At 53.6% G+C, this 14113-nt stretch overlaps 1 protein-coding gene across 1 annotated transcript in view; it reads left to right on the top strand.

Annotated features, from left to right (window-relative positions):
- Positions 1-14113, top strand: part of UNC5B (unc-5 netrin receptor B) — a 28866-nt gene that overhangs the window by 2013 nt on the left and 12740 nt on the right. The window lies entirely within an intron of this gene.

Below are 14113 nucleotides of genomic sequence, written 5' to 3'. Positions count from 1 at the left end.
TGTTCGTTTATGCTTCTGTTGGCTTTTAATGTGGGGGCGCCTTTGGGAAGGGCAGCTCCCCGCCTCCCCCTCTTCCTTCAGCCCGAGCTCTTCGGGTGCTGGAAACCCCCTTCCCAGAAAGCAGAGCCCTTCCCCGAGCCCGGAGGTGCGGGATTTGGGGCTGCCCCAAACGCTTCCTTGGGATTTGTGCGGATAAAGGGTTGCTGAGGAGGAGGAGCGCAGCAAGGCTTGCCTCCGACGGATGGGGCTGGGATAATCCCCCCGGCATTTGGCTAGTGAACGTTTTGAGCCAGTTAGCTTCTGTTGGGCTTTGCCCGTTTTAAGGGAAAACTGTGATGTTATTTATTTAGTTGTTTTCCTGCCCTGGAGATGGAGGACGAAGAGTTGAGACACTTATTAAAGAGTAATGTACCCAGTTATGCAAGAAGCAGAAGTGCAGCGAGATAGTGAAGGGACCCAGAAGCTTTCCCCCATCCTCTCGATGAAAGCAGAGCACTGGGGCAGCAGCTCTGGGAGGTGCTGTGGCTCCTGCTGTGGTGTAAGGAATGGGGACTGCCCCAGTTTTCAGGCTGGGAGGGGGAGGGAAGTGGGCTTGGCTGCCCTCCTGCTTGCAAGCATCCTCCTGATCCCTACCAAACTCTCCCCCACCCGGACACGAAGTCAGCTCATGGCATCTCCTGTGCTAGCAGGAGTTCTGCTGGTGTGGCCACCCCTCCTCACCCCATTCCCCTTCTTCCCAAGTCCAAAGCCGAGGGATTGTTTCCCTTTGAGAAAGTGTGGAAAATCCCATTTAGTGACATTGAACATTCACTAAACCTGCGCTGGGCTGCCTTTGTGGGGCAGCGGCCACCGCGGGAGGAGAGGCAAAGTCCTTGAGGGTTTCCAATGGGCTTTGGGTAGTGACCTTGGCCTTTATGGGTGATGAAGAGAGCAAACACACCTGTGTTGGGGGCACCTGGGTGGGTGTCCTGGGCTGGGGTGTGCATGCTCCCAGCAGGTGCTGTGGGTGGTGATGAAAGGCCTGTGTGGTGCGGGAGCTTTCCAGGGGCAGAAGGTGGGAGCAGGCAGCTCCTCGGGACAGGTTTAAAGAGGGGAAGGGTCACGCCTGGGCTGCGTTTGGGTGTTGTGTGGCCTCCAGCAGCGATGCTTTTCCAGGTTTGCTGATGTGAGCATATCTACCCCACAGCCTCCGTCCCATCCGTAACAGCACAGCCCTTCTCCGGGGCCAAGCAGCCCGAGGGTGCCTCCTGCAGCTGTGTTCAAAGGGCACAGGGTTTCTCCCTTCCCCATGTGTTTCTCCCATTGGGAGAAAAACGCATTCAAACGGAGTGAAGGAGCAGCAATCCCCTATGGAGACGTGCTCCTGGATGCTGCCATGTTGCTCCTGTGCTGGAGTATTGCTGGGGAACTTTCTCCTTTTTGAGCAAAGCAAGCTGGAAAGCCTTTTGTTTTGTTGCGTGCACGGAAGATTCCTGAGCACTGAGGGCTGTGCTCGGTGCTGTGATGGCCTCAGGACCCAGCACCAGGCTTAGAGTGTCTCAGCTGTGTCCTCCATCCCTCCCTGGGCACCGGGTGGCCGTGTTGCAACGTTGCAGCTTAGGGCAGCGGTCACAGCGGATGTGTATACAGCAAGGTACAGAGGTGCAGATTTCAGGCCCTAGCATTTATACAACAGCATAAAAAAAAACCACGGCTGGCTCAGCCCAAAGCTGGAAAAGCAAGCTCCGAAGCTGGAAGCAGGGCTGGGCTGCTTCTCTCTGAGCGGTGACTAACACGGGTTTTTCAAACAAACGCTGGGATAAACTGGTTATGCAAAGCGGGGGGAATTGGGCAGGTTCCTCAGAGTCTGCAGCAAAAGCAGCGGGAGCGGGGCGTGCTGGGGCCGGTCCTGCCTGCTGGGGAGTCCCACGCGTGGCCACACAGTCTGGGGACTGGTGGTCGGGCATTGGGAAGTGTCGGTGACCCCAGAAAATAGACAGAAGATGTATTATTTTTGCAAGCAGGTCACTTGCCCCTGACGCCCACCCTTGGAGCATCTTCTGGGTGATGGCCACGGGACTGGCTGCTCTGCTTGTCCCTGCTGGCACAGGGCTTGGGAGTGAGATGGAGTTTTGGGGAAGGGCTCGGGCTGGGGAGAGCCTAGAGGAGAGAATGCAAAACATATGTCTCTGCGAGGGTCAGATTGCACGCCTAAAAGCAGCAGGGAATAAAAGAAGTCAGCGTCGCACAGCTCGGGTCCTACAGCCCAGTTTGGTGCAAGAGGGCATGGGGAGGGACCCAGAGAACCTCCAGATGGGCTGTGGGACCAAGGCTCCTAGGAACCAGCAGTGCTGGAGCTGGAAGGGAGATCCTCCAGGTTGCACTGCTTTTGTAGCTCTGCACATTGCTGGGGGTGGAGGAAGGAAGGGTCCAGCTGTCCCCTCCCCATATCAGTGGGAGGAAAAGGGGTCACTACAGTAGCTCCCAACTGAAATCCTATGGAAAAAACTCACCTAAGCTCCTGCTGGATTCCTGCCTCACCAAGGGCTGCTTGCTGTGGGAGCTGGGCAGTAAAAGCACCAATCTTAGCAGGGAAATTGCAACCCCAAATCCTCCGCTTTGCTGAAAATATCAAGGTTTTGACCAAAAGGCTTTAATTTCCATCATGCTTTTCTGCCAGAACTCAGCCTCCTCCAATGCTGGCTCTGGGAACTCACTGAAAGTGCCCTTAGGAAGGATCTAAACTGATGGGGCAAGCAGTGAACCCTTTTGACTGGGGGGGGGAGAGGGGGCTCTCCCTTTCCACCCACTGAAGGCATGGAGACAACCCCTGGCACTCTCCAGAGCTGTGTGCAACCTGTCAGCTTGGGAACCATCTGCTCAGCCCCCGGGGACCACTGTGCAGGATGGGATGGCAGTGGGGAGCCAGTGCTTCAACCCAACAAATGGATACAGCATCCTCATGGCCCAAGCTCCTATGCCTAAGATAGCAAAAACCAAACCACCAAGTATTTATTTTTCTCTCTGTCTGGCTTGTTTTTGTTGGTGTTTTTTTGTTGTTGTTGTTGGTTTTTTGTTTTTTTTGAGGGGGGAAGAATTCTTTTTTTAGCCTCACTTCCTCAAGGAATCCAGATTTTTTGGTGCTGTTTGTGTCTGCAGCCCTCCCCCGCTTCAGCTCCCAAGTAGACGTCTCGCAATTAAGTGCTGCCTGATTAGGAAATTAGCACTGAAGTTTTTATCCAGGCGAGCTGGTCGGCCCGTGAAGGGAGAAGGATCTATTAATATCCTACTGAAAGATGAAATATAAACTGGCAGCATCACACTCGCCACCTACACTGGGGACCACAAACAGCACGTGGGTGTGAGCATTTTGTTCTGGGAATCTATAGGAAAGCGGCTCACATTCTGCTGCCGTGGGACCACGTGGGGTTGGCTTGTTTATGAATACAGGTGCTGCAATAGCTGTGGCCATTATGCAGTCATGCAGAGCAGAGAGCTGGTAGGTAGTTTGGGAAAGCTGTGAGCAAGGTGAGGAGCTGAAGGATGGCTCGGGGTCATGGCAGAGGATGTGCGTTGGCTGGTAGCCTGTAATTATTGCAAAAGGAAATGGTCCTTTGCTAATGAACGCTAAGTGGCTCCACAGCAGTGAGCCTCTGTGTGGCCAAGGAAGAGATGGGAGGAAAGGGAAAGATGAGCTTCCTATCGCGTGTGTGTGTGTGGGGTGGGAGATGCTCTGTGGTGAGGCCATACAGTGTGCTGGGGTGGGCTTGCTTAGCCCAAAGGAAAAATCGCAGAACCATGAGGTTGGAAAAGCCTCTCAGCTCACCCAGCCCACCCCCACTGCCCACATCCCTCAGTGCCACGTCTCCACTGCTCTGCACCACCTCTAGAGATGGTGACTCCCCCACCTCCCTCGACATCCTGTGCCACTGCATCACTGCTCCTTCAGAGGAGAAGTGTTTCCTAATATCCTATCTGAACCTCCATATCACAACAAATGGAATTGAGGAGGCATTTGTGGGAACTGTGTGGTCTCGAGGCTATGGGATGAAGAGCATCTTCATCCTCTTCTCAGAAAGGTGATCAGAATGAGACCTGGGATTTGGGAAAGCGAAACATGCATTCCTCCAGCTTATTCTGGAGAAAACGCATGCAGAGAGATGGCATCGCTTCTAGCTCAAAATATATGTATAAATCTATTTTGGGGCTGCTGAGAATGCGGCTGCCCCTCGTGATGCTTCGCAGCTGAGATCACTCCTGGCTGCACTGACCCATGCTGGAGGTTTTGGTCACAGCCCGGTGGTGAGCTCACACTCCTTGTTTGTGCAGACAGGGAGGGAAAAGCTCAATAATCTAGGATGGAAAAGTTAAACAAAGCAATGGAGAAGCACTGGTGAAAAGAAAACTTTTTGTGTTTTGTTTTGGTCGAAGTCTTCACCCATGGCTGCTGTGCTGCCCAGTTTGGGCAGGAGCTGCATTTCCACACTCGTGAAGTAGAATGAGAAACCCAGAGTGTTTCTGACGGAATATCAGTGAAAGCTGGGCAGGGTTGTTCTTCTCTTCAGAAGGAGGAATCAGGCCTTGTTTATGGAATAACTGAATTCCTCCAGTGCTGATTTAGAAAGAAATGCAGTCAGTTTGCAGTGGCATTTGGGGAGAGGTGTGAGGGGCGGCGATGCAGAGCTTGGAAAGCCAGTTGTCATCTTTGGGGCACTGGGGTGTCCCCAGACGGGCCACCACTCTGGATGTGGCACTTCTGGAGCAACCCTTGTCCCAAATGCTAGCAATGGTGTGCAGACCCTTATGTGGTGGGGGCTTATGCCATCCATGTGCCCTCACCAGGAGGGAGATGCAGGGCACCGAGTGGCTCTGGATGCCGAGCATCCCCAGGAGCATTCTGGTGTTCATTAATCAAAGTGCCTCCGGCTCCCCTTTCAAGCTGTAATAACCAGAGCTGAGAGAGTCAATCCATATCTATTTAAAGCGCTTCGATAAATAAAGATACTAAATAAAATCACGGCGGCCCTCGACTCTCTCCCTGCTCCTAGGGATGGGGTTTTTTTCCCCTCCCAATGTTCTTCTGGATGCATCTTTAAGGGCAGGGATGGCCGCGGTCGGTCCCTTCGGTGTGCCCAGCACCAACCTATGGCACGGGGTGTCTGCGGGGGAACAGCTGGGGTGCGCGGAGCCCCGATGGGGAGGGCACTGCGTAGGAGTGTGGGAGCACCCAGAGGAGGAGCAGGGAGGTGAGGAGCCGGCTCTGCCACCTGCGTGACGCTCGTGGGAGCCGCGGGCTGTTAGCTCTCTCGTTTTCCCTTCCCAAAGACGAGAGCAGAGGAGCGCTGGGGGAAGGATACAACCCGAAAGCCCCCGGCGGTTTGTTTTGAGGACAGCGTGTTTGCTTTCACAGCGCGCCGGAGGGGATTGCGCTGCTACTGTCAGCAAATAAATAAAATAAGAGCTTTGTTTGAAACGAAGCCCTTTCTTCTGCCGGCTAATTAGGCGAGCTGGTACCTGCAGTGGCACTACCCGGCACCAACCGCACTGTTTGGGGCGTCGGCGGTTTCTGAGCTCCGTCAGCCCCTCGCCGTGTGCTTTAAATCCCTCTCTCCTGACAATATGCGCAGCCCTCGAGGCTTGGGGGGCGGCGGCACTGCCCGCTTCGCGTGGATGCGGCTGGGCTTCCCGTGCGGCCGTGCCGTCGGGGCGCTGAGCGCAAAGCGGGGGGTCTTTCTTTCCCCCTCTTCCCCCTCCCTCCCGTCCCAGAGCTGTCGCAGGAGCAGCCCCCATCCCGCATTCCTCGAGATAAGGATCCTGTCTGGCGCCGGGGTTTCAAATGCTCTTCTGATTATCAGCAGGCGCCGGGGGAGCCCCGGGCACAGATAAAGAGGGGCGGAAGAGAGAGGAGCTCCTGCTGCCCCGTCCTGCTTCTCCCCTGCCCCACCGCACCGGGGGAAACCAAGAACGTTGAAAGGGTGTTGGTTTTTCTTAATTCTTCTTCTATTTTTTTTTCTTTTCGTTTTTATTTATGATTTTCTTCTCCTGACCGGCTTTACCAGAACGTCCAGCTCCGGCAGCTCCAGCCGCAGCTGTAATGAAAGGCAGCGGAGGGGCACGGCCCCCAGCCCCGGGGCCCTCGCTCTGCATTTGCATCCAAACCCTAGGGAGGGCAAGACCAGAAGGGTTTGAGCTCATCTCTTGGCAGTTGTTCCCCCCCACCTCCTTGCCTGTTTGTCCGGAAGAAACGCAGAGCATGGAGGTTGTCACTTCTGCTCCACGCACGTGCGTCTGGAACTTTGCGAGTCTTGGCATTGCATGTGACCCCTTGTGCTTTGTACACTTGCCATTGTATGTCCCCTTGTCCATTGCAAACTTGGTATTGCATGTGACCCCTTGTGCTCTATGCATTTTGGCATTGCGAATCCCCTTAGGTGTTGCATACCTTGGCATTGCATGTCACCCCTTTCATCTTGGCGCTGCACGTCTCCCCATGCATTGCATACCAGGGCATTGCATGTCATCCCGTGCATTGCACCGACGGATGTGGCATGCTCCCCACCAGCCTTTGCATTGCACATCTTTAGAACTGAGAGGCAGAGGAGGACGCCCCGGTGTGCATGGTGCTGATGGCTGGAATGCTGCTGCAGCCAAGAGGCATTTCCCAGCAGCACTAATGCTCACTCTGGGGCAGCTGCTGGCCTCCTGCTCCTCTCCTAGGCACCAAGGGAACAGGGCTGGGTGGGACCTCATCACTGGGTGCCCTACAGCACATCGGTGTGATTGCTCCCAAGTTTCCTGTATCAATTAGTTGATGCTTTTCCTTGGGGTGAGCGCAAAAAAGAAATGACCGCCACCACAAAAATAAATAAGTAAATAGAGGTGTTTCTTGTTTTTAGAACAGAGAGAGAAAGCGAGGGGGGGGAGGTGGAGGGAGCTGAGAAACAATCGTTTTTTATGGCTTCCTGGAACCGCCGGGATGTGGGCAGGACGGCAGCAGGAGCAGATAGCTGGATGATGGGCTGCCAGCTCCCATCTCGCCTTCTCAGGCCGTAAATACAGAGGCACCACTTGGGAAGCAGAGAGCTCGTTAAGCTGTCAGCGCTCCCACAGCCGGGTCGTAAATGGGGCTCTGGACTGGGGCATGGGCACCACGCCTCATGGGGCTGTGGGGTCCCATTTGCTGGAGCCCCATTGACACAGACAGCAGCATGGGCAGCATGAGTTTGGTGTGCCTCAATGATGGCCTTCTTGTTGGTAATCCCCAAAGCGGTTGCAGAGGGAGGGAGGAAAAGGGTGAGGAATGGAAGGTTCCAAGGCCCTGTGGGACCATCTGGCCCTTCCGTGGGATTGTATCTGTGGGTTTTGTCCAGTCTTGCTCCAGAGTCCACAGGACCCTCCCCACTTCCTTTGGAGAGATGATTCCATTGTGCATGGAGGCACCAGCTTGAACCCTTCCTAAATGTAGGAGCTTTGGTACAATGGAGGTAGGGAAGAAACAGATTGAGTCATTGCATTGTTCTTTGTAATCAGCTTTGCCTTCCATTAACTTCCTCCCACCCCCAAAGCCACACTGAGACACTTGCTAAGAGAAGTGGAGAAGCTAGTGCTGGGCTCCAAGATGTGGGGCTGCTCAGGCTGCAGCTGGGGAATGAATGGGCTCTTCCCATTAATTGCCCCCGGGGTGCCTTGCTGCGGGGCCTGTGTGAAGGAGGTTGGGAACAGAGGGTAGGAAACAGAAATAAGAGAATAGCTCCAGCTCTGTGTGTTCTGCAGTGCTCAGGGCATCCTGCACCTGGGCATTCTGCAATGCTTGCGGTGCCCTGCAGTGCTTACAGCTCCACTATGGGGCATCTCTCAATACTCAAGGTGTCCTACGGTGCTCAGGGCATCCTGTATTGGGACATCTTCTAATGCTCAGTGTGACCTGCAATACACAAAGCCTCACAGTGGGGCATCTTGCAACACTCAGGGCATCCTGCAATGCTCGGTGTCCTGCTGTGCTCAGGGCATCCTGCACTGGGGCATCGTGCAGTGCTTGGGACATCTTGCAGTGTAGCTGCCTCCAGGAGTGCCCTTTTGGGATAGGGAGGCAGGGCTGGGCACGGTGCTGGATGGAAACGTGTGCAGGTACCACGCTGGGCTTGGTGTGCGGGGCAGCCAGGCCAGATGTTTCCCAGATGTTATACTCACTTCCTGTCTGGCTCCTCCGCATTCGGCTTTTTATGTACTTGTTTGTTTTGGACTACAAACAAAATAAAAAGGGTTTTTATAACCCCGCTCCCAGGAGGCTGCGAGTTCAGGATGTAATCTGCAGGCTATTCACTATTGTCTGGCCACGTCTCCCTGCCCCCTGTGCTGTCCCTGGGCACGCATTGCTTTGTTACGGTGACTTTTTCCCACATGACGTCTTCTCTCGAGGGATGTTTTCCTTCTTGCCCCCCTCTGGTGCTCGGGGTGGGAATATATCCCGGCTGCTTTGAGCTGGAGGTGGGAGGAGGAAAAAATCATGGTTTTTTGGCTCGATGTCACTGATCTCCACGGGCTGTGCTGCTGCTGAGGGTAGGAAGCTCGTTGCACTGATGGTGCCTGTCCCAGTGGCTCTGGAGGGGCAGCACCTGTGCACATGTGCCTGTTCCTGGTCTCACTTCATTTTTTCTCTCTGCCTCTGTGGGGTGAAGCCCCTTTTTTTCCTCTTTTCCTCTCTTAATTGCCTGTTAAATAATTAAAATATTTAGGACGAAAGGGTTGCAATTACCCATTAATTTGCATTAGTAATTTATGTATCAGGCTGGATGGACAAGCTGCTGCCATAATGGGTCCCTTCAGCCAGCAGGAGCTTTCCTGGAACGGGAGCAGTGCTTCCCACCACCTGCCGTGTTTATAGGGCACTCTGAGAGCCCCCCAAGAACCGAACCTCAAAGCCTGGCAGGCATTAAATGGCACAGGAGGTTTGGAGCTCCTCAGGAGCAACGTGCTTGCTGTTTGCTGTGAGCACTTTTTGTGCAATTAGCTGCTGGGGTCCAGCGCAATTCCTGAACTGTAGCATTGGGCAGCAATGCATGGTGCATGGGTGGGGTTAGCCAGGCCCAGGTTAGACCCGTGGGGCTTTCTGAGGGTGAGGGTTTCTGAGGCTAAGCCCCTCAGCCGAGGCAGCCTGGGGACGCTGGGTGCCCGGAGCTTATCCTGAAGGCTGCAGTAAAGCTGCTTGGAGCGGGGGATCGTGGGCATCTCCCTGTGCTTTGTGTCTACAACGTCCCCCTGTAGTGCATTACAGCAGCAGCACCTATCCTCCATCTCCTCAGTCATTCCATCCCCTCCATTCCTGTGTCCCAACTCTAACTCCACGCTCCCAATTAGCACCAAGCAGGGCCATGTGTGAACACATTGCCCTGGGATCCCACCGTTGCTAGCACCCCATGCTCAGTGCCCAGGGCGATGATTTATTGGTGCTGACAGCGAGTTGGAGCCAGGTGCCGTGAGGTGCCTGCAGTCACCTGCAGCAGTGCCATACTTAGAGCAATTAGCACAAATCATAGAATCATTAAGGCTGGAAAAGACCACTAAGGTCATCTAGTCCAGCCATCAGCACATCACCATCGTGATGGAAATGCTTCTGCATGGGGACTGAGAGCAGAAGGGGGTAAGGTCAGGGGGTACAGTGCTTCAAGTTTGGTTTTCCTCCTTTTTCCATGCACAGTGTCTCTCTCAGGCCCCTTTGGGGTCACCTCTGTCGGGGGCTATGGGAGCTGGGACCAGGTTGGGTCGCAGCAGGGGGCAGGACAAAGGGAGGAAAGGGGAACGCGGCACTGTGGGAACGGGGAGAAGAAAAGGTGGAAGGGCAGTGAGGGCTGGCTTTGTGCAGAAAGCTTCCACTTGTGAGTCAGGGATGAGAAAACAGTCAAAAGGTGGAAATTGGCAGCGGTGAGAAAGGAAGAAAAGAGCTGCGCTGGCTCTGGGTCCCGTGGCTCTGAACACCCCAGTGGTTTTGTCCCAAATGTCAATAGCTTTTTCCTTGCCAACATCAGGGATTATTTCATTTTTTTTTTTCTTCAATCTTTTTCTATCCCCGTCTCTCCCTCCCCCCTTTTCCCTTCTGTTTGTCCCGTATTATCACAGCCAAATGAGAAGGGAGGGAAAGGGCAGAGAAAGAACAGCAGCGCAGTATTCCCATCCTCCACGTATGCTTTTCTTGATCATAGCAACAAATCTGAAAGATTAAGGGCAACTTTAAAGACCATTTAATAAAGTGCTCTTCGCCAGCCACCACTGCGATGCTGCTCCTCCGGGTTAATTTCTAGTTAATTTGGGACACTCAACTAGCTTTTTTTTCCCATTTCTTTTTAGCATCAGGTGTCTTCTCACCAGTAGCCTGGTGCAGAGGGAGCAGCCTTCCAGGATGCTTCTTTGGCTTCCCAGGGTTCTGGGGAGGGCTCGTGCCATCCCCCTTTCCTATCTGGGTGTCAGGATTCTCCATACCTATGGGATGGACATTGGTCTCCCTCAGGAGGAACACCCCATCCCGGGTGTTGCCATTGGCATTGAGAAACCACTCTCCCCAAAAGGAGACCCACTGTTGTCATGTGTGTTGTTCTAAGAAAGAATTTGGAAAGTGATAGGACAAGGGGGAATGGTTTTAAACTAAGGCAGGGGAGGTTTAGGTTAGATATTAGGAGGAAGTCTTTCACACAGAGGGTGGTGACACACTGGAACAGGTTGCCCAAGGAGGTTGTGCATGCCCCATCCCTGGAGGCATTCAAGGCCCGGTGATCTAGTGGATGGCGACCCTGCACATGGCAGAGGGTTGAAACTAGGTGGTCATTGTGGTCCTTTTCAACCCAGGCCATTCTTTGATTCTGCGATTTCATCCTGTGCCGATTTAGCACAACTTGAACGACGGTTTATGATTCTTTTGGGCCCACAGTGGCAATAAGTCCCTGTTTGCTCCCTGTTTTCTTTCCCCCTCTCTCTTTTCTTGCAGAAGTTATTGTTCTTTTCCCACCGGGAGCGCGGTGCGTGCCATCCGTGTGAACACACGGCGCGTTGCCGCATTGTCTGCTGCTGGCGTTCTTTCTTTTAGGAGCCAAAGCAAATAAATGAAGTCCGCGTAGTTATTATATCCATTAAAAATAGCGCCGCGGCTCGGTAAACAGAACAAGCGATACAAGGGGAACGCAACAATGGAATTAAAATAGCACAAAGAGTGGTGCCTGGGCCCGTAATGAGAACCAGAGCTAGATGGAATCTTGCGATAGTTTTCAAACATCATCGCTTCCCTGAAGGAAATGCATAAAGCAGCACAAAGGCACCGAGCACAATAGCGTATAACGGGGATTTGCACCGTAATTCCTCCTCCTGTTCTCCTTTGCTTGGGTAGAGTGGGGCAGAGCGAGGCACGTGGCTGTCTGGTGAGAAATGAGCCGGTCAGGGCCGTGGGGGACCTCCTTGGCATGCTCTTCCTGCGATTATCACGATCAGAAAGATAAACAGAAGTGTGGCGGCTCTGTAAATGCTTGGGCTCAGTGTGCTGTGAACACCACGGCGCTGCCCACTCCCGGCTTGGGGCACTGCCTTTGCCGTCTGGGTGCCTGCAGACCCTCAGTGGGGGCAGTGGCATACGGGGCTGCAGCTGCACGGGATGATGCCCTGCACCAAGATGTGGCCGAGGGATTTTGCAACAAGAAAGAGTGGTTTAGGGTTGGAGAAATGTGGAGTTTTTTTGCATGCAAAACACCCCGGCTCCTCTGTCCCACCCATTTCTCAGCACACACTTTGCTTTCTCTGTTTTCCTTTCCACTCCCAGCCTCTGTGTAATAAAGGTGCACGGTGCGGGCGTCCGTCTGCAGGCTTTTAATTTTGCTGGGAGAGGAATCTACTTATTTTCTCGAAGGGTATAATTAGGGTTGGCTGGGAGCACCCCCTCATTACCGCACGCTCTCTAATTACAACATTTGCCTGCTGTGGGGAGCCGGATGGTCTAGGGAGCCGACAAGATGTCCCTGTCAGCCTGTCCTCTGTCCTGGGGCTGTGGCCACAGTGCAGGAGCTCAGAGCATGGAGGTGATGGAGTCACCTGGAGGTGTTCCAGAGCCAGAGAGATGTGGCACTGGCTCAGTGGGCAGGTAGGATTGGGCTGGGTGTGCTGAGAGGGTTTTTCTAACTTTGTGATTCTGTGATTCTGTCCCAATGAGGAAAAGGTTAATGTGCTGTACTGATGAGTTAATGAGCTTGGAGCTTTGCATCAGTAGATTGCAAGCTCAGGAAGGCAGCACATCCCTTGTGGGACATGGTGGCAGCTTGCTGTGTCCCCTGGCTCTCTTGCCTGCACTCATGCTGGTTTGCATCAGCCCCAGTGGGGATTTGGTGCTCAGCTTGGGGTGGGGCACCTGCAGCCATGGTGCACGTTTTGTCCTTGGGGCATCCTGGGGGATGGACAGCTGTGGGAGAGTGATGCCTGGAGGCCCTCCGATGTTCCTATCAATCAGGCACCTGATTCTCTGGCACTTAATTCCTGCGCCACGGTCCCTGCCTCCTATGGGCAGTCCAGGGTGATGGGCACCAGGCTTTGCTGCCACTAATGCTCCTGTAATCTCACAAATATTTGCAAGGATAACAGTTGCAGGAGGGAGGATTTTAGCACTGTTCTGTGGAGGTGTGCTGGAGCTGGGCAAGTGCTTTCTGATCTCTCCATGCCCTGTGCTGTGCACTTGGGGTAATGGGGAGGGGGCTGAGGTGGAGTGCCGTGGCTCACTGAGCGGGATGCTGCTGCTCTGGCCATCGGTCTTCTCTCCAGCTGACAGCACTGGCTGCAAACATCTGCAGGGGACTCCCCGGGGAGCAGATGCTGCAGATAATCCGGCTCAAACCCGTGGGATTAAAACGTGCCATGAGGGGATCGGGGAGAGGAGGCTGGAGAGGAGTTGGTGCCCATTCCCCTCCTCCCTTTCCATCTCAATGCTCCTACTGCACTTGGCATCAGGGTTTGGGCCTTTCCCTCTCCTGCCGCAAACCCCTTTTGGTTCTTCAGTGTGACCAGAGTAGTGCAGGTGCTCAAATCTGCCAGTGGGTACCAGTTTCTGGAAAACTTTCAAGCCAATATGCCTTTGGGAAATACCACATGACGCCCTCATTCTGCTTTTACCCACTAAGACTGGATCAGCAACAAGTGCCTGCGTCCGCATCCTCAGGTGGGAACCCCTGCAGACGTCTGCCGGAGGGATTGTGATTACAGCCAGTGGAGAGCACTCTAAAATATTTATTAGTTTGTCGCTGCTGGGAGTTTTATGGCTTGTCTGGTTGCAATGTTGTAAATCCCTGCCATGCGAGCTGCCTCTTTGCAGGTCTTTGGGGCCATTGGAGCATAAATGGTACGCTTCTGAGAGGGAGAAAGCATCAAGACAAGTGGAGAAATAGCCTCCCTTGTTTGTTGGTGCAAAATAGAAAGCAAGCCCATTATGAATCAGGCCACAGAGAGCCCCCCATCTTCAGAGAACCATTGGAATGAGCTATGCCACGTGGTGGTGGAGTCCTCATCCCAGGGGGTGTCTAAGGGATGTGTGGATATGGTGCTGAGGGACATGGTTTGGTGATGAGAGCATCACTGTAGTGGTCTGGGGAGGATGCTCTGTGTGCAACCCCAGTTACCCAGCCCTGCACACGTGCTGCAGGATGGCAGAGAGGTTTCACACCAGCCCTTGAGTTAAGTGTTGTTGGCTGCCTCTCTTGCCAGCTCACTGGATTATCTTCTACCAGTCCCCTTTGCCAAGAAATTTAGGTTTATGGCATCAAGGCAGTTAAAAAAAAATGGAACAGCTCAGCGGATGCAAAATGGAGCTTTAGAAAAAAGAGAGACGTGATGTTTGCTGCTCTAGTGCTGTGCACACGTTGCTCTGTGTCCCATGCAAGATGGGGCACTGAGAAAATCACAGCCCATAAATGGACTCGGGGATGAAATGGCCAGAGAGGTGGGGGAGAGCCGAAGAGAGAGGAATTAGCCCGGAGTTTAATTCATTGTTTCCAAAAGAGCAGTTAATGGATTATGACAAATGTCCTACTGCTCTCCCCAGTGCTGTGTTAAATGGAAATGGAAAGTCAATTTTCCTAAATGGATTTTAAACGACTAACCCCGTGTGTTGGTT

The sequence above is a fragment of the Meleagris gallopavo genome, chromosome 8 (genome assembly GCF_000146605.3).
Source record: "Meleagris gallopavo isolate NT-WF06-2002-E0010 breed Aviagen turkey brand Nicholas breeding stock chromosome 8, Turkey_5.1, whole genome shotgun sequence".
Taxonomy (NCBI): Eukaryota; Metazoa; Chordata; class Aves; order Galliformes; family Phasianidae; genus Meleagris; species Meleagris gallopavo.
This window is presented reverse-complemented; position numbering and strand designations above follow the sequence as displayed.